At 33.4% G+C, this 19,950-nt stretch overlaps 1 protein-coding gene across 5 annotated transcripts in view; it reads right to left on the minus strand.

Moving 5' to 3' along the window:
* The window catches only part of PRR16 (proline rich 16), a 278,334-nt gene that overhangs the window by 247,596 nt on the left and 10,788 nt on the right, over window positions 1-19,950 (minus strand). The window contains exon 1 of one of the 5 annotated variants that reach the window (XM_057736796.1): window positions 2,344-2,370. The exons of the other annotated variants lie outside the window; for them this stretch is intronic. The gene's annotated coding sequence lies outside the window, so the exon portion shown is untranslated. Of the gene's footprint in view, window positions 1-2,343; window positions 2,371-19,950 lie in introns of those variants that run through there. 5 annotated transcript variants of the gene reach the window in all.

Genomic DNA, 19,950 nt, shown 5'->3' on the forward strand with positions numbered 1-19,950 from the left:
ATGTAAAAAATAAATAAGAGCAGAATTATGAAAAAAAATGAAGAATAAACAAAGAAAGCACATAACGGGAAACAGATATAGATATTTTGATGCATACTCTTTTATTTAAAATTTTCTGTGCTTCTCTAATTATCTCTTTTTAACAGATTCCTTTAAGTGCTTTACTGGGACAAAGAGTCTGCATGGCTTCTGATGCATATTGACAAAATGTCCTTCAGAAATATTGTTCCAATTTACACTTTCATTAGCTTTGCTTTGAAAATGCTTGATTCCCTCCTCCCCTTCACAGTTACTTTTTAAACATACACCAGCCATTTCTTTTTCTTCTTTTATGAACCACTGGATCACATTCTCTAACATTTTTTGATTTGTATAGTTCCATTCATTTCTATAAATGAGACCTAAACCAACATATAGAAATATCATTTTAATGTAAATGTCCTTTAAAATATAGAGAAGATGTTGTTTATTAAAGATGTCCACTTTAAAAAGGGTAAAAATAATGGCAAATAACTACTTTTCCATCATACTATCATAAACTAGACATTTTTAGAAGTTAATCTTTACTTATCAAGATTCCACGTCATATGTGTGTCTGTGTGTGTGTGCATGTGAGTGTACTTTAGCATCCCCAAGTTACCTTTTCTTTCTAGACAAAAGAAATATCCGGTACCTAGTTAAACTTTTGATGGATATACTATCCTTTCTCTGATTTTATCACAATATATGTTTTAAAACTATTTCCACTTAAAAATTACTGATAGAATTCAGATGCAATGTTCAATTAATTTAATTCATGTCATTAAATTAAACATCACCCACAAAGAATAAAACCACTTCTGAAGATTTCTTCACTAAATTAAGTCTACACATTCCTACCTTCCTAAGTCCTTTCACATTGACTCTATATATCGAAGCAAAATATTTTGTATTATTTCAAATTAAAAGTGTAATGCTTCTTTGTGTAATTTAAACTTTAAAAGCCTCTTCCCTGCATTCTTTAGGGGAAAGTACTCAATATTTTCATCTTGCATTTCTAATGTATTTCATGTCACAGTCACTCACTTTGTTTTCTTAGGCTTCTTAATTGTTATGCAAGAATAAGATCATAAAATAAAAGCAAGAAAGTCTTATCCAAGCACTAAATTCTACTCAACCTGCACGATAAACAAAGAAAAGTATGTAAAATTTATACAAAAGTTTAGCATGAACTTAAATTATTCTGATTCTTTTCTCACAGATTGACTTTAATTGGCATGCTGAAAGAGCCCTTCTTTTAATAATAAAAAATAAGAATAAGGTATGGCTTTCAGTATAGTTTCTCTATTTGAATTTTATTTAATGAGTGACAGAAAATATAAATTTCTTAAGCTGGAATCAGTTTTCCATGTGGTACCACTATTTAAATACAAATGGGCAAGAAATCAAGAATAAATGCTTCTCTTTGGTGACTGCCATGGTTCTGAAATTCATGATTTAAAATTTAACATTTTAGGGAATTCCCTGGCAGTCCAGTGGTTAGCACTCTGCACCTTCACTGCTAAGGGTGCAAATTCAATCCCTGGTCGGCGGACTAAGATCCCACAAGCCTCACAGTGCAGCCAAAAAAAATTTTAAATAAAAATAAATAAATGAAATTTAACATTTTAGCCAAAAAAGTTTAATTTTTACAACATGTCTGAATTATCAAATACAGAATTAGTTTAATGTTCCAGTTTAAAAGCAAATGGACTTTTACTTCCAAAAAGATGAAGTTGATGTACTTTTCTCTTTTACTTGCATTACATACAACTAGAATCCCTGGACATTATATGTAAAATGAACATAAGAGGACTCTAACAGGGGGATAAATGAAGGAAGAACAGCTAGGGACCTCAAGATCCAAGGTGAAAGAAGGTGGTGAGTTTCTGGATTTTCTTTTGCTTTGTATATCCCAGACTTGTTGCTGAAGAAGCCATCAAGCTGGCAATATCAAGGGGAGGAGACAAAAATGTGCAACAAAAGCCTCCTCTCTCCAGCCAAGTCATCAGGAAAAGAACAGTTTAGAAAGACAGAAAAATTGAAACAATAGTTGTTCTACTCCAAACACCGCAGAGAAATGGTGGCCCCCAATCCCACTGGCACCAATGAAGGCCAAGTGGGGAATCTAGACTTCCACCCTCAAGAGGCTAAAAAGAGGCAACCCAATACCTCCCTGAAGTAGCATCAGAAAAGGCTGAGTAAGGAGGGAATCTGAACTTTCATACTCAAAGAGCAGGAAAGAACATCCCTGCCTCCTGTACCCTATCTTCCCTTTCTTGGACATCAACAAAGGAGAGTAGGGAAGTAGATTGTTACACATACCAGCAGTAATGGTGTGTTGCATTCACTTGCAGGACTTTCATAACATAATACCCAAAATGTCCAGGTTTCAGTTGAAATCACTCACCATACCAAGAATCAAGAAGTTTCCGAACTAGATGAAAAAAGGAAAAAGAAACAACCAATCGATGTGAACACCTTGATGAGAGGAATAGCAGACAAAGATTTTAAAGCAGTGCCACAAAAAATGCTTTGATAAAACTTATGAACATGCTTGAAACAAATGGAAAAGTAAAGCAAATAGAAAAACTCAGCACAGAAATCAAAGCCAAAAAGAAGAGCTAAATGTAAACTTTATTAGTAAAAAATATAATAAAGTAAAAACTCACTGTATGGGCTCAATAACAGAATGGAGGGGATGGAAGAAAGAATCACTGAATTTAATTGGATACTACAGATTGAACATGACAATCAAAATTATTCAACCTGAGCAACAGAAAGAAAATAGATTGAAAATAACAACAACAACAAAAGGAGCCTCATGGATCAATGGGGCCATAACCAAAGACCTAACACTCATTTCACTGAAGTCACTGAAGGAGAGGAGAAAGACAGCAGGACTACAAAAAATTTCTCAGAAAGTAATGACTAAAAATGTCCCATATTAGTCAAAATACATATGGGTATGAAATGTATAGTGTGGAGAATATAGTCAATAATTATAAAGTATCTGTGAATGGTGACAGATGTTAACTAGACTTATCATGTTGATCATTTTGTATTGAATAGAATACTGAATCACTATGTTGTGTATCAGGAACTAGTATATTGTTGTAGGTCAATTATAATTCAAAAATAAACAAACAAACAACTCATAGAAAAGAATCAGACAGGTGGTTACCACAGGGTGGGGGGGGATGACCTTTTGAAGATGGTCAAAAGGTACAAACTTCCAGTTATAAGATAAATAAGTACTAGATATGTAATGTACAATATGATAAACATAACACTATTGTATGTTATATAAGAAAATTCTTAAGAGAGTAAATCCTAAGAGTTCTCATTACATGGAAAAAATTTTTTTCTATTTCTTTAATTCTGTATCAACATGAGATTATGGATGTTCACTAAACTAAACTTATTGTTTCAATCATTTCATGATGCATATAGGTCAAATCATTATGCTCTACAACCTAAAATTATATAGTGCTGTATGTCAATTAAATATCAGTAAAACTGGAAGAAAAAAAATTTTTAGACATACACCCACAGATTCAGGAAAATGAGCAAACTCCAAACAGGATAAATCCAAAGAAATCCAAACCAAGATACATCTTAGTCAACTTTCTGAAAGCTAAATACAAAGAAAAGTAACAAAAGTAGTGAGAGAGAAATAACACCTTATCTACAGGGGGAAGTTATTTTGAGGTACAGAAAATTTCTAATCTGAAACCATGAAGATACAAAGGAAGTAGAATAACATTTTTCAAGTGCTTAAAGAAAAGAACTATTTATGCAGGATCCTATAACCAGTGAAAATATCCTCAAAGAATGAAGGGAAAATCAAGAAATTCTCAGAATGAAGGAAAGGTAAGAGAATTATTTACTAAAAGACTTTCCTTAAAAAAATGACCAAAGAAGTTCTCTAAACAAAAAGGAAATGATAAAAAAAAGAAACCTTAAAACACCTAGAAAGAAGAAAGAACAAAGTAAACAATAAAATAGTGAAATACAATAGATATTCCTTTCCTCTTGAGTTTTATAAATTATTTTTGATGGTGGAACAAAGAAGTATAACTGTCAGATGTGGTTTTAAATGCAAGCAAAGAAAATATTTAAGGCAAAATACTATAAATAAGGGAGGCAAAGGGACATAAAGGAAGGTAAGGTTTCTACACTGCACTCAAACTGGTCAAATGACAACAGTAGACTGTCATAAGCAATGCATATATAATATAATACCTAGAACTACCACCAAAAAAAGCTATATAAGAGATAAACATAAAAACACTACAGACATATTAAAATGGAATTCTAAAATTGTTCAAGTAACACACAAGAAGTCAGGAAAAAGAAAACAGAGAAATAAAAAGCAAAGAAAACAACAGAAGACAAAAACAAAATGACAGATTAAAGAGTCAACATGTCAGTAACCACATTAAATGTAAATGGTCTAAACATATCAACATAAGAAAGAGATTAATAATGTGAACGATTCAACTATAAACTGTCTATTAAGAAACTCTCTTCAAATATAATGATAGAAAAGATAAATCATACAAACATTAATTAAAGAAAACAAAGTGTCTATATTAATACCAGATCTAGTAGACTTATATATATATATATATATATATATATGTGTGCATGTGGAGATATATATATATATATCAGAAAGAGAAAGAGAGGAACATTATATAATAATAAAAGGATCAATCAACCAAGAAGACATACCAGTACTACTGTATAACCAAAGCAAAAACTGATATAACAGAAAGGAAAAACAGACAAAACCATACAGTGTTATAGTTGGAGACTTTAAAGCCCTTCTCTTAAAATTAACAGAATAACTACACAGAAAATCAGAAAGGATAAAGAGCTCAGCAATACCATTAACCAACAAAGTCTAATCGATGTTTATGGAACACTCTACCCAACAGCAGAATACACATTCTTTTCAAGTGTCTATGAAACTTTTACCAAAATATACCACATTTTGGGCCATAAAAGAGTCTCAACTAATTAGGAGAATTTAAATCATACACAGTGTATTCTCTGACCTCAATGGAATCAAACTAGAAATCAATAATAAAAAGAAAACATGAAAATCTCTAAATACTTAGAAACTAAACAACATATTTCTAAACAGTCCATAGTTCAAAGAGGAGGTCTCAAGGGAAATTTAAAAATAAGCTAAACTGAATGAAAATAAAAATACAAAATATAAATATATGTGGTACAAAGCTAAAGCAGAAGCTAAGAGGGAAGCTGTTCAATATATAGCACTATATGCTTATAATAGAAAAGAAAAATCTAAGTTCAATACTTCAAGCTCCTACCTTAGAACCTAGAAAAATAAAAATAGCTAGAATAAAGTTAGGAATAAATACAAGCACAGATATCAATAAAATTAAAAACAGAAAACAATATAGGAAATCAATGGAATAATGAGCTGGTTCTTCAAAAAGATCAATAAAATTTCAAAACTCTAAAAAGTGACAAGGAAAACAAGAGAGACAATACAAATTACCAATATCAGGAATAAAACTAGAGATATCACCACAGGTCCATCAAAACAATAATAAAGGAACACCATACAAAGCTCTACAGATACAAATTTGACGTTAGATGAAATTGATGAATTCCTTGCAAAACACGAACTACCACCCTTAGCCAACACAGAATAGATAATTTGAATAATTTTATAACCATTAAGAAATTTAAAAGGAAAATCTCCAAGCCCAGATAGAGGATTCTATCAAACATTCAAAGAATAATTGATAAAATTTAACACAATCTCTTCCAGAAAACAGCAGGTGAGGGAACACTTCACAATTTCTTTTTTTTTCAAATGAGAAGGATAGTTTTATTTAAAGCTGTGATGTTAGGAGTACAGCAGAGCATTCAGATATTAATCTGTACATGTTAACACCTGATAGAATATACAGATTTAGTAATATGAAGTAGGGCACAATGTCTCAACATTTATATAACACAGCTATTCTTAACATTTTGGGGTCACGGACTTTTTTTTTAAGAACTTTTATTGAGATACAGTTAACAGGCAATAAACAGCATATATTTAGAGTGCACAATTTGGTATCCCAATCTCCCAATTCATCCCCCCCCAACCCTCCCCACTTTCCCCACTTAGTGTCCATGTGTTTGTTCTCTACACCTGTGTCTCTATTTCTGTCTTGCATTTCCTCTTTCATAGTTGTTAGCATTTGCCTTATGTATTGAGGTGTTCCTATATTGGGTGCATATCTATTTAAAATTGTTATCTCCTCTTCTTGGATGGATCCCTTGATCTTTATGTGATATCCTTTCTTGTCTCTTGTAACATTTTTTATTTTAAAGTCTATTTTATCTGATATGACTATTGCTACTCCAGCTTTCTTTTGATTTCCATTTGCATGGAATCTCTTTTTCCATCCCCTCACTTTCAGTCTGTATGTGTCCCTAGGTCTGAAGTGGGTCTCTTGGAGACAGCATATATATGGGTCTTGGTTTTGTAACCATTCAGCCAGTCTGTGTCTTTTGGTTGGGGCATTTAGTCCATTTACATTCAAGGTAATTATCGATATGCATGTTTTTATTACCATTTTCTTAATTGTTTTGTTTTTGTTTTTGTAGGTCCTTTTCTTCTCTTATGTTTCCCGCTTAGAGAAGGTCCTTTAGCATTTGTCGTAGGGCTGGTTTGGTGGTGCTGAATTCTCTTAGCTGTTGCTTGTCTGTAAAGCTTTTGATTTCTCTGTCGAACCTGAATGAGATCCTTGCTGGGTAGAGTATTCTTGGTTGTAGGTTCTTCTCTTTCATCACTTGAAATATATCATGCCACTCCCTTCTGGCTTGCAGAGTTTCTGCTGAGAAATCAGCTGTTAACCTTATGGGAGTTCCCTTGTATGTTATTTGTTGTTTTTCCCTTGTTGCTTTTAATAACATTTCTCTGTCTTTAATTTAAGTCAATTTGACTACTATATGTCTTGGTGTGTTTCTCCTTGGGTTTATCCTGCCTAGGACTCTCTCTGCTTCCTACACTTGAGTAGCTATTTCCTTTCCCATGTCAGGGAAGTTTTCAACTATAATCTCTTCCAATATTTTCTCAGGTCCTTTCTCTCTCTCATCTCCTTCTGGGACCCCTAGAATGTGAATGTTGGTGCTATTAACATTGTCCCAGAGGTCTCTTATGCTGTCTTCAGTTCCTTTCATTCTTTTTTCCTTATTCTTTTCCGCATCAGTGATTTTCACCATTCTGTCTTCCAGGTCACTTATTCGCCCTTCTGCCTCAGTTAATTGGCTATTGGTTCCTTCTAGTGTATTTTTCATTTCAGTTATTGTGTTGCATATCTCTGTTTGTTTGCTCTTTTAATTCTCCTAGGTCTTTGGTAAACTTTTCGATCTTTGCATCCAGTCTTTTTTCAAAGTCCTGGATCATCTTCACTATCATTATTCTGAATTCTTTTTCTGTATGGGTGCCTATCTCCTCTTCATTTAGTTGTTTTTCTGGGGTTTTATCCTGTCCCTTCATCTGGTACAAAGTCCTCTGGTTTTTCATTTTCTCTATCTTTCTGTGGCTGTGGTTTTCAGTTCCACAAGATGAAATACTGCTGATACTGCTTGATACTGCTGTCTGCCCTCTTGTGGAGGAAGCTGTCTAGGAGGCTTCTGGGTGCTTCCTGATGGGAGGGACTGACGGTGGGTAGGGCTGGGTGGGCGGAGCTCAGTAAAGTTTTAATCTGCTTGTCTGCCAATGGGTGGGGCTGTGTTCACACCTTGTTGGTTGTTTGGCCTGAGGCTACCTAGCACTGGTGCTTACAGGCTCTTTGGTGGGGCTAATGGCAGACTCTGGGAGGGCTCACGCCAATGAGCACTTCCCAGAACCCCTGCTGCCAGTGCCCCTGTCTCCTTAGTTAGCCACAGCCACCCCCCACCTCTGCAGGCAACCCTCCAACACCAGCAGGTAGGTCTGGTTCAGTCTCCTATGGGGTCACTGCTCCTTCCCCCTGGGTCCTGGTGAGCACATTTTTTTGTGTGCCCTCCAAGAGTGGAGTCTCCATTTCCCCCAGTCCTGTGGAGGTCCTGCAATCAAATCCTACTGGCTTTCAAAGTCTGATTCTCTGGGGAATCCTCCTCCTGTTGCTGGATTCCCAGGTTGGGAAGCCTGACGTGGGACTCACAACTCTCACTTTAGTGGGTGGACATCTGCAGTATAACTGTTCTCCAGTCTGTGAGTCACCCACCCAGCATTTATGGGATTTGATTTTAACACGATTGCGCGCCTCCTACCATCTCATTGCGGCTTCTCCATTGTCTCTGGATGTGGAGTGTCTTTTTTGGTGAGTTCCAGTGTCTTTCTCCACAATTCATTTTTAAAGCTAGTATCACCCTAATGTCAAAACCAATCAAGGACAGAACAACAACAACAACAAAATCTATATATAAATATCCCTCATGACTTCAGAAACAAAACTCCTTAATAATTTATTAGCAAATAGAATTCACCTATACATGAAGTTAATTATACAGCATGAGCAAATGGAGTTTATTTTGGAAATGCAAGCCTAGTTTAATCTACCACATTAAGAGGCTAAAAAAGAAAAATTACAGGATCATATCAAGTGCAGAAAAGGAAAACAAATAGGCATGTAAAACAGGCAGAAATAAAACTGTCCTTATTTGCAAATATCATGATTATCGATAGAAAATCCCAAGAAATCTAAAAAACAAATAAAGAATCTCCTAAAAATAATAACTGTTTTCAGCAAGGTCGCATATATAAGATATACAAACAAAAAAAAAATTGTAACTTTATTTACTAGCAATGAGCAGGTGGACACTGAAATTTATAAGTCACTCAAATATTATTTACAATCATTCAAAAACAGGTAGAAATCTAACAAAACATGCACATACTATATGCAGAAAACCACAGAATGTTGATGAAAGAAGTCAAGTAAGGTATAAATAAATAGAGACATATTATGTTCATTGATTGAAAAACTCAACTTTGTGAAGTTGTTAATCCTTCCCAAATTGGTATTCAGGTTTAATCCCAGCAGGGTTTTTTTCATAAAGACTGGCAAGATTATTCTAAAATTTACATGGAAATCAAAGAAATGAGAATACCTAAAATAATCTTGAAAAAGAACACAGTGGGAAGAATCAGTCTATCTAACTTAAAGACATTATATAGCTACAATAATCAACACTGTGTGGAGGGATAGACACACAAACTAACGTAACAGAATGGAGAACCTAGAAACAGTCCCACAGAAATAAGCCTAAATGATGTTTCACAAAGGTGAACAAGCAATTTAATAGAAGAAAGTTAGCCTTCTCCACAAATGGTTGAAAAAACAATGGTTTCAACCACTTGGAGCAAGTGGTTATCCATATGCAAAACAATGAACTTCAATTCAAGTCCCAAATTGTATACAAAAGTTAACTCAAAATGGATCACAAACTTAAACGGAATATGGAAAAACATAAAATTTTAGAAAAAAATAAGAGAAAACCTTCAGGATTTAGTGCTAGGCAAAGAGTTCTACTTGACACAAATAGTATAATGGGAAATTGAACTTCATCAGATTTTAAAACTTTTGTTCTAAAAAAGACCCTGCGAAGAAGATGCAAAGACAAGTTACAGACTGGGAGAATATATTAGAAAACCATATATCTGACAAAGCATTAGTATCTAAAATATATAAACAATTCTCAAAACTCAACAGTTAAAAAATGTACAATCTCATTGAAAAAAGATATACATTTCACCAACGGTGAAATATACCTAGCAAGTAAGCAAATGCAAAGATGCTCAACAACATAAGCCATCAGGGAAATTCAGACTAAAACCACAATAAAATATCACTAAACACCTATGAGAAGCCTAAGATAAAAGCAGTGAAATCAAATTCTGGTGAGAATGCAGAGAAACTGAAAACCTGCATCACTCAAATGTTGCTGGTGGGAACAAAATGGCAAAGCAACTCTGAAAAACCATTTGACAGTTCTTATAAAACTAAACATAGAACTGCCATATAATCTAGCAATTATACTCTTGGACATTTATCTAAGAGTAATAAAAATTAATATTCATACAAAAATTTACACATAAATGTTTACAGCAACTTTTTAAATACAATCCCCAAACTGGAAACAACCCAGCTGTCTCTCCTTCAATGGGTGAGTGGTTAAACAAGGTATGGTAAATCTACACCATGGAATACTAGTCAGCAATAAAAAGAAACAAATTATTGATTAAAAATAAAAAGTGGATGAATTTCCAGGAATTATGATGAGTGAAAAAAAGCTAATCCCAAAAGGTTACATATTATATGAGTCCACTTACATAACAATTTTGAAATGACCAATTGTCAAAATGGAGAACAAATTAGTGATTGGCAGGAGTTAGGGATGGAGTCGAGATAGTAGGGAAGAGGGTGGAGCTATAAAAAAGGTAACATGAGCTATTCTTGTGGTGATGGAACTATTCTGTATCCTGACTATATCAATGTCAACCTCCTGGTTATGATACTGTACTATAGTTTTTCAGGATATTATCACTGGAGCAAACTGGCCAAAGGTACAAGGGATCTCTATGTATTATTCTTACACTTGCATATGAATCTGTAAATCTCTCAAAATGGAAAGCTTAAATAAAAGTGGTACCAACTTATTGAAAACTTTGGTAAAACAAGGTATAAGAAAAGCACAACAGTTTAGGTATAAAGCAGTCTATAATACAATCAGTAAGGCTTTTTTGTTATAGCTAAAAATGAAACAAACAAAAACCAATAATAGTTCCAAAAATTAACCTCAGAAAACTGAACACTATATGCTCTCCATATATGAATTAAAAAGCAAGGTGAACAAAGAGATTGAACACCATAATTTATGAACCCCATTTCCATTCTTTGCAATACTGTGTATACTGGTAATTGCTTCATTCCAATTCACTGATTAATCAGAGGTTTCTAATGGATTTTGTTATCAATGCTTTATGACCTTGGAAGTTACCTTATTCCCTTAAACTGGTAGATAGCTTTTAAAAGGAAATAAATAAAAATAAAGAGAGAGTGTGTGTCCTTATATCTTGTATTTAAGTTAGCACAGAATATATAAGAAGAGAAAATGATTAAGGCATAGCATTTCTAACATATTTTCAGGCTAACAGATTTCAAGAAAATTAATCATGGGGCCTAGTCATTTTCCACTCTTTTTAAGTGACTTCTCATGCTATACTAAGTGTGATAGTAAACATTAAAAACTAAATGTGACAGTAAGCATTAAAAACTAAACATTAAAAACAAAACATTAAAAACTAAATATTTACAACAACATCTACAAAAGGCTCATTAGTAACTCATGATGAAAAATCTAATTGCAGTTGATCTATACTTTGCATGATACATCATTGCTTTCAATTAAGAGAATTTCAGAAAAGTCATAGCAGGTACAAACATCAGATGTTATAAGCATATAAATATTCCTGTTACTACCTGCTTACTACTGGAATTTTCCATCACCCAAAATGTATGTCCAACAAACATAGGATGAAAAGTAAATCTAATTACATGTGTCGTCCTTTTATAATTTTTCACTAACAAAATGCCTCAAACTGAGGGTAACCTGTATTTATTTTAATACTTTTTCTGGAACTATGAAAAATAAAGAAAATGTGACACAAATTGTTACAAATCTCAACTATTATATAAGATACAGGGTACTACTTTTAAATCTGCTCTTCTAAATAAGCTAAGAATTATCCCAAACTGTAACAGTTTAGCAAGTTAATTAAGATTTCATTGTAATAGTACATTAATGGAAGTGCATAATTGCTTATTTAAAATGCTAAAAAATATTTATTAAATGATTGTACACAAGTCAGTCATTTATGTTATTTCAAGCAATATAAAAATTATTTTCCTGAAATTCAGGGAAGGAAAAATATATGTATCCCTTCTTCCCTTCTCCCCTAGAAGCAGACATATTTCTGCCAACAAATACATATGTATATAATTTTTAAATCAAATAATTATATTTAAATTATGACAATTTATACTACATAATAATATAAAATATATATGTATCATGCACTTTAGAGCAACTACTTACAATACTAAACTCCAACTTACTAATTATTTTGCCACCTTAATAGAGAAAATGAGAAAAAAAATCTATATGACACATTTTATTCTATAAATTCAAAACAGCATTATACCATTGTCTTCTAATTTACACAGAGAGGAGGACATATTCTGAAAACCACTCTTTTGTTAACTTATTGTTTTAAGGAATGAAACATAATGCTTTTTTTTTTTTTAACTTTCAATACTTGGATTGACAATCATTTAAAATTTTATGCATTTGTCAGACTTTCTAAAACAGTGTGCTACTGGTAGTTTAACTTCATTTGGACAATTTAAATAACTGAGGAATAGAGAGATTTTCTATTAACGAATATGGTAAGTTGATACTGTGCATTTGCTTATTTTTTAATAGTCATTCTGGGTTTTTCCTTCCGGTTGGGCCGTATGTTTTTGTTTCACATGAGTGCCAGTATACTAGCGTCTGGGGGAAAAGAAAACCTGCAACCCATTCTAATTTGGTATCTATAACTTGCTATGTACTTAAAACCAAGACTGTTAATATTTTTGCCAACTAAGACCAAGTTGGAATTGACTGAAATAAAGTAAACTTGCTTTAGGGAATGCTCTTTGCAAAACTTAGTTAAGAATCATTTAAGCCGAGTATCAAGCAGTATCAGCAGTATTTCATCTTGTGGAACTGAAAACCACAGCCACAGAAAGAGAAACTGAAAAAGCAGAGGACTTTGTACCAGATGAAGGGACAGGATAAAATCCCAGAAAAACAACTAAATGAAGAAGAGATAGGCACCCTTCCAGAAAAAGAATTCAGAATAATGATGGTGAAGATGATTCAGGACTTTGAAAAAAGACTGGATGCAAAGATAGAAAAGTTTACCAAAGGCCTAGAAGAAGTAAAGAGCAAACAGAGATATGAAACACAATAACTGAAATGAAAAATATACTAGAAGCAACCAATAGCAGATTAACTGAGGCAGAAGGGCGAATAAGTGACCTGGAAGACAGAATGGTGATAATCACTTATGCAGAAAAGAATAAAGAAAAAGAATGAAAAGAACTGAAGACAGCCTAAGAGACCTCTGGGACAATGTTAAACACACCAACATTCACATTATACGGGTCCCAGAAGGAGAAGAGAGAGAGAAATGACCCAAGAAAATATTGGAAGAGATTAGAGTTGAAAAATTCCCTAACATGGGAAAGGAAACAGCTACCTAAGTCCAGGAAGTGCAGAGAGTCTCAGGCAGGATAAACCCAAGGAGAAACACACCAAGTAGTCCAATTGACAAAAATTAAAGACAGAGAAAAGTTATTAAAAGCAACAAGGGAAAAATGACAAATAACATACAAGGGAACTCCCATAAGGTTAACAGCTGACTTCTCAGCAGAAACTCTGCAACCCAGAAGGGAGTGGCATGATATATTTAAAGTGATGAAAGGGAAGAACCTACAACCAAGACTACTCTACCCAGAAAGGATCTCATTCAGATTCAATGGAGAAATCAAAAGCTTTACAGACAAGCAAGAGCTAAGAGAATTCAGCACCACCAAACCAGCCCTACAACAAATGCTAAAGGAACTTCTCTAAGTGGGAAACATAAGAGAAGAAAGGACCTACAAAAACAAAAACAATTAAGAAAATGGTAATAGGAACATACATATCGATAATCACCTCGAATATAAATGGACTAAATGCTCCAACCAAAAGACACAGATTGGCTGAATGGATATAAAAACAAGCCCCATATATATGCTGTCTACAAGAGACCCACTTCAGACCTAGGGACACATACAGACGGAAAGTGAGGGGATGGAAAAAGATATTCCATGCAAATGAAAATCAAAAGAAAGCTGGAATAGCAATAGTGATATCAGATGAAATAGACTTTAAAATAAAAAATGTTACGAGACAAGAAAGGACATTACATAAAGATCAAGAGATCAATCCACGAAGAGGAGATAACAATTATAAATATATATGCACGCAATATAGGAGCACCTTAATACATAAGGCAAATGCTAACAACTATGAAAGAGGAAATGCAAGGCAGAAATAAAGACACAGATGTAGAGAACAAACACATGGACACCAAGTGGGGAAAGCGGGGCGGGTTGGGGGAGGATGAATTGGGAGATTAGGATGCCAAATTGTACACTCTAAATATATGCTGTTTATTAACTGTTAATTGTATCTCAAAAAAAAAAAAAAAAAAAAAAAAAAGAATCATTTAAGCCAATTATACGCAATTTTGTCTCTCAATTTCAGGGCACTGACTATGCTCTAACGTCTGAGGTGGTCAGAAACTTGTCTTCACGATAAGCTAAATAGTATATTATTATTCTATTTAAGTTTTATATGCAAGCACAATAAAAGGGATGGAACCAAGAATTTATTATAGGCCAAAGACTCTACTGAATGTGAGTTTCTTCTTTTTATGACAAGTTCTGACATTTATTCAACCTATTTGATCAAGAGGAGTGTTTTCTAAAATTGTTCCCCAGAATACTAGTTCTAAGAGATGGTCTCCAAAAAGCAGAATCCTTAATCCAGTAAGTTTGGGAAATAATGCCAAATTTATTGACTTTGGCAAATCCTCTGTGCATGTAAGAAACTCTGTGTGTATTTGTATGTGTGTGCATGTGTGTGTGGGAAAACTCTTTGATGAAGTGAATACCCTATAAACCTTACTTTGAAAAACGAGAATCTGGAAAGAGTAAAGTTTGTAGCCAAGACAATACTGGGTTCACCAAATCCCAAGCGATTTTCTTCATCATGGGTTTACAAGACCTCATTTCCCTTGCACCTAGGTTGGGGCTACAGTTCTGTATACACAGGTGATCCTTGTTGCTTGTGGACCAAAAGACAGGAGGGTGGGTATAAATTCTTGCATTCTTTTTTCCCTGGAAATGCTGTGTTTAGATGGCACTATCACAACAGGCTGGGTCCCTGAGCAACTCCTTGGAACAGAGCTTCCCACCAGTTTACGCTGGAGAGTACAGTGTGTCAGACAAATAAACATTTGTTAATGTTTACTAACATTAGGGTTAATTTATTACTGCAGTATAATCTAATCTACCTTATGCAATATAATAGTTGAATTCAGAAATAATGAAAGTAACAAAAATGGAGTAGACACAAGACAAATTACAAATACTCAGATATTCTAAATTCCTTATTCATTCTTTTATAGGTCTTCATTAAATACAGTTTGCCAAAATAAAAAAAAAAGAAAAAAGAAAAAAAATATATAGTTTGCCAGGTACTACATGATAGGCACTGCTCTAAGAGAGTGTAGTAATGTAAGACATACAAGGTCCTTACTCTCACAGAACATACACCCTAACTGTAAGGAAGAAGGTGCCGGGTGGGTAAAATGCTCATTAAAAAAAGATGGCACTTTTCTTATTAATGATATTTGTAAATTCTGTTCCCCTGCTATATTTCATTTAAAAATATACTGAAATTATGGCAATTAAAGCAACAAAAAATGAGCCATTAATCATCATTTTTTGTTAGAATAACTGATCAGATACTAAATCAACTTTGGATATTTTTTGATTCTCTTTAGTAATGGAAAAGTATTTGAATATAATCACTAAACTATTTCAAAATTTATTTTGGAAAAGAAATATTCTAGGCAAATTGAAATAAATTTTACCTAATTCTAGAAAAATACTACAATCTAAAATTTTCTTTATCACTAACCAAATTCTGTGTATTGATGCAACACCTGTATTAAGACTTTCTTAAATTCACAAAAACATTTTTTAAAGCCATACTCTTAGCCATGTCAATGCATCTATTTTCCACCTATATTGAGAAAAGTAATATGCTTTCTATAATTTATAGGAAAATATTAATAAAATTATTATTATTTTGATCTCTACTTTCAAAAAACAGATTTCCCACAGACTTCCAGAATTTTATAATACATACATGGACTTCGCCCATAATAAAAATGGAACCAATATTTGTAATGATATCTTTTAAGATGCTGGTTAAGTATCTGTGTTATTTTTGAAAATTAACAAATACCAAAGGGAAATCAATCAAAGTACTATCATCTGCCACGTACTTTATAGTCAAAAAGTACTTTCGGTCATTGTCAAGTTGAGGAATATTATACAGGGTGGCTTAGAGGAGGACTTATGAAGACATGAATTCAATCAGTCCTCATACATTTACTATTGGTATAGAGTGAAATAAGACAATTTTAAATAATTGCATAGGAGATCAAAATTTCTGACTAAAAAATACTTAATTGGTTTAGATTCCCTCACAATTTAAGACAATCATCATCTTGTATCAACGTAGTAAATAATGTCCTACCTTCAGTAAATATTATAAGTGTCCTAACTCTATACAAAGCAAGCTTATTACTGTATTTTTTTATTAAATGATAGCCCTTGCTCTGTTTGGTTTTTTTTCTTTCTGAAACTCTGTTCAGGTGTCAGTGCTTTTTTATTAAATCCCTTTTTCTTCATCAATTTTCCTGAGGAAAGAAGACACACGATTAGGCACCAATAAAAATATAATATGGTTAGAAACATTTCAAATCTAAGAAAGAGCTAAGTGTTATAATATAGGAGTTAACTCCATTAATAATACTAAATCAGCAGAGTGACAAAACAAAAAGCATTATAAATAGGAATTCAGATAGTGTTTCAAAACCATCCCCCGCCCCAGCAAAAAAAAAAAAAAACTAAGAGGTGTCATTGGGCAACCCAGTATTCAATGCAGAGTATATCAGAACCCAAGTAACTAAAGCGGTTGTTGGTGAGCAATGGAATTCATTAGACATTATATTTATTAGTATTAACAGCTTCAGGAAGCAGATGTTACGTTCTCAAGCATGTTGATGCATACTGTCTGTAATGAAACAACCCCAAAGGGCATTCTGTGCCATATCATCCTGTATATTTTAAAAAAGTAGGTTCCCCCAAGGGCCTACAATGTAGTCTGTTATGAATAAGGTTAAAGTATCAAGTAAATCTCCCTAAGAAATATACAGAGTGAATGCTGAGTATTAAATTCCATTTAAAATGTACTAATCACTATAATATCACAGTACTTTCAGGGAGTTAAGAGAGTTTAGAAAATAATGTCTCTGAAGGTCACTCAAAATTATTTATTCTTTCTATTCTTTTTTTAATTTCATCTGACTATGAACAATTGAAATAGTAGGCATCAAAGTAATTTAAAAACTGTAGGGCATTAATCAAATGTTATCAATTTATTATTTATTATTTAGAATTATTATATGTCAGTTTAGAAAAATTAACTTAAAATTCTAGCCTCTGATTTTTAAACATTTCCAAATAATGACGGTAATAATTTAGTTAACCTTACAATTCAAAATTATTTTCTCTTCTATATATGCTAGCAATTGTTAATATTCTATATTAAATGACAATAGTATATACATGTTACTTATTTGTTATTCCTATGGATACCTTTGTTATTTCTTAAGGTATCTTGCAATCAATGTATTTATTTATTTATTTTTAAATTTTTTAATAAATTTGTTTATTTATTGGCTCCGTTGGGTCTTTGTTGCTGCACGCAGACTTTCTCTAGTCATGGAGAGCGGGGGCTACGCTTTGTTGTGGTGCACGGGCTTCTCACTCTGGTGGTTTCTCTTGCTGCAGAGCACAGGTTCTAGGTGCGAGGGCTTCAGTAGTTGTGGCACATGGGCTCAACTGTTGTGGCTCATGGGCTCTAGAGCGCAGGCTCAGTAGTTATGGTGCATGGGCTTAGTTGCTCTGTGGCATGTGCGATTTTCCCAGAGCAGGGATCAAACCCGTGTCCCTTGCATTGGCAGGCGGATTCTTAACCACTGCACCACCAGTGATGTCCCGAAGCTAATGTATTTAGATAATGTTTCAATACATTAAAATAAAATGATGTCAATTATTTAAATATTTTAATTTCCATGTTAAAAGACACTCCTCTAGTTAATACAGTTTTTTTTTCATTTCTGGCATATGGGAAGATTCCTGTTCATATTCAAATGCCCAACTAAAACCTAGACATCAGTTTTAAAAATTGGGAGAAATTTTGGTCTTTAAAGACAGAAGTTCAAGAAGTCCAATATTTCCCCTGACTGAAGTGGACAAATCAAAAATACACATGGGAAAAGACAGACATAATCAAATCACCACAGGAAAGGGGAGAAAGAATGTTTTTCATACAATACATTGAAAATTCAGTAACTGGACAATATAATCTCCAGAGTAAAAAAATATATATATATACATCAGGTTAAGAAGGCCTTACTTCTATATTAATGTGTTCTTTAGTATTTGAATAGGCTAATTATAAGTATTCATATTTTTGAACACTAGAGGGAGTACACAATAGGCAAAGAAGAAAAAGAAGCCAAATACAGATATTACCTAGTTTTTGAGTGTTTCACATAATATTGGGTCTTTGCAACAAACTGGTTGCTTATTTCTTATGGACCTAGTGGAATGATTAAAACATATTTAAATAGTATCCAATATCTCTTTTGTGTGTCATTTTCCAGTTAATTTAAAATTTACAATGACTAATGGCAAGAAAGGTACACAATGTTCAAGAAGCAAAAAAACATAGCGAATGCTGCAAAAAAAAAAAAATTTTATACTCATTTAATGTACACACTTGATTCGAAAACAGTAGAATTATATCTGATGTGCTTCAAAGAGTTTAAAATGACATCCTTGAGCCTTAGGGGATAATGGGCATTGAAATTAGAGCCAGCCTTGTCTGAAAGTGCAGGCCTGAAGTTATACCACATTTAGGATTTATATAGACAGGATGTCTCTAGAATTTCCATACGGGAGGGATAATATGGGAGCCACTGGTTGGGAGTCAAGAAGGGTGAGGACTTGATGAGTTAATAGTTTTTCAACATTTAGAACTCTGCCTGACACACAGTAAGCATTCAATGTATTATTAGCTGTTACTGACAGATCGTTTGTCCATTTCAAAGAATAAGAATGTGGATGGGTTTAGTGGAATGGGTTTAATGAGGTTAGTAGATTTTAAAAATCAAAGCAGGGGAACAAGAGCTCCCTCCAGCCAATCTATAAACTACCACCATACCTAAAGGCAGGAAGATAAAAAATCCATGAAAGGGGGGAAAGGGGGGTGGGGTGGCATGAATTGGGAGATTGGGGTTGACATATATATGCTAATATGTATAAAATAGATAATTAATTAAAAAGTTTATTTTCAAAAAAAAAAAAGAATCCATGCAAAAAACGTGTAAAAAGCATCTACTACATGTTCCTTCTCTGTAACTGGTAGATAATGCAGTGGAAAGTGAAAGGTAACAGTTCGATCTTTGAGAACTTTAATGGAACAAGAGTTGGAAGAAATACAGTTATTCATGAATTCATTTAATGAGCATCTATCACATGACAACCACCACTCTAGTCACTGAAGATACGTAAGAGATTAAACAAAGGCCACTGACCTCAAGGAGTTGACATTCTAGATGTGGGAAACAAACAAACAATAGTGAATACTAGAAATAAATTGCTTAGTATATCAGAAGCTAATAAGAATTAAGGGAAAAAAGACCAAACAGGAAAAGAAAGATAGAGATTAAAAAAAAAAAAAGAAAGAAAGATAGAGAATGCCAGAGTATATAGCAACATATGGAGTTGCCAGAATCAGCCGTGGTGGGGTGATACAAGAGCAAAACTTTAATGAGGTAACAGAGCAGTAGAGTGGAGTTAGCCATGAAAATGTGCATGACACATTAATTTATTTACTTATTTATTTTATTTATTTATTGGCTGCGTTGGGTCTTCTTTGCTGCACTCAGGCTTT

The sequence above is a fragment of the Hippopotamus amphibius genome, chromosome 1 (assembly GCF_030028045.1).
Source record: "Hippopotamus amphibius kiboko isolate mHipAmp2 chromosome 1, mHipAmp2.hap2, whole genome shotgun sequence".
Lineage (NCBI taxonomy): Eukaryota > Metazoa > Chordata > Mammalia > Artiodactyla > Hippopotamidae > Hippopotamus > Hippopotamus amphibius.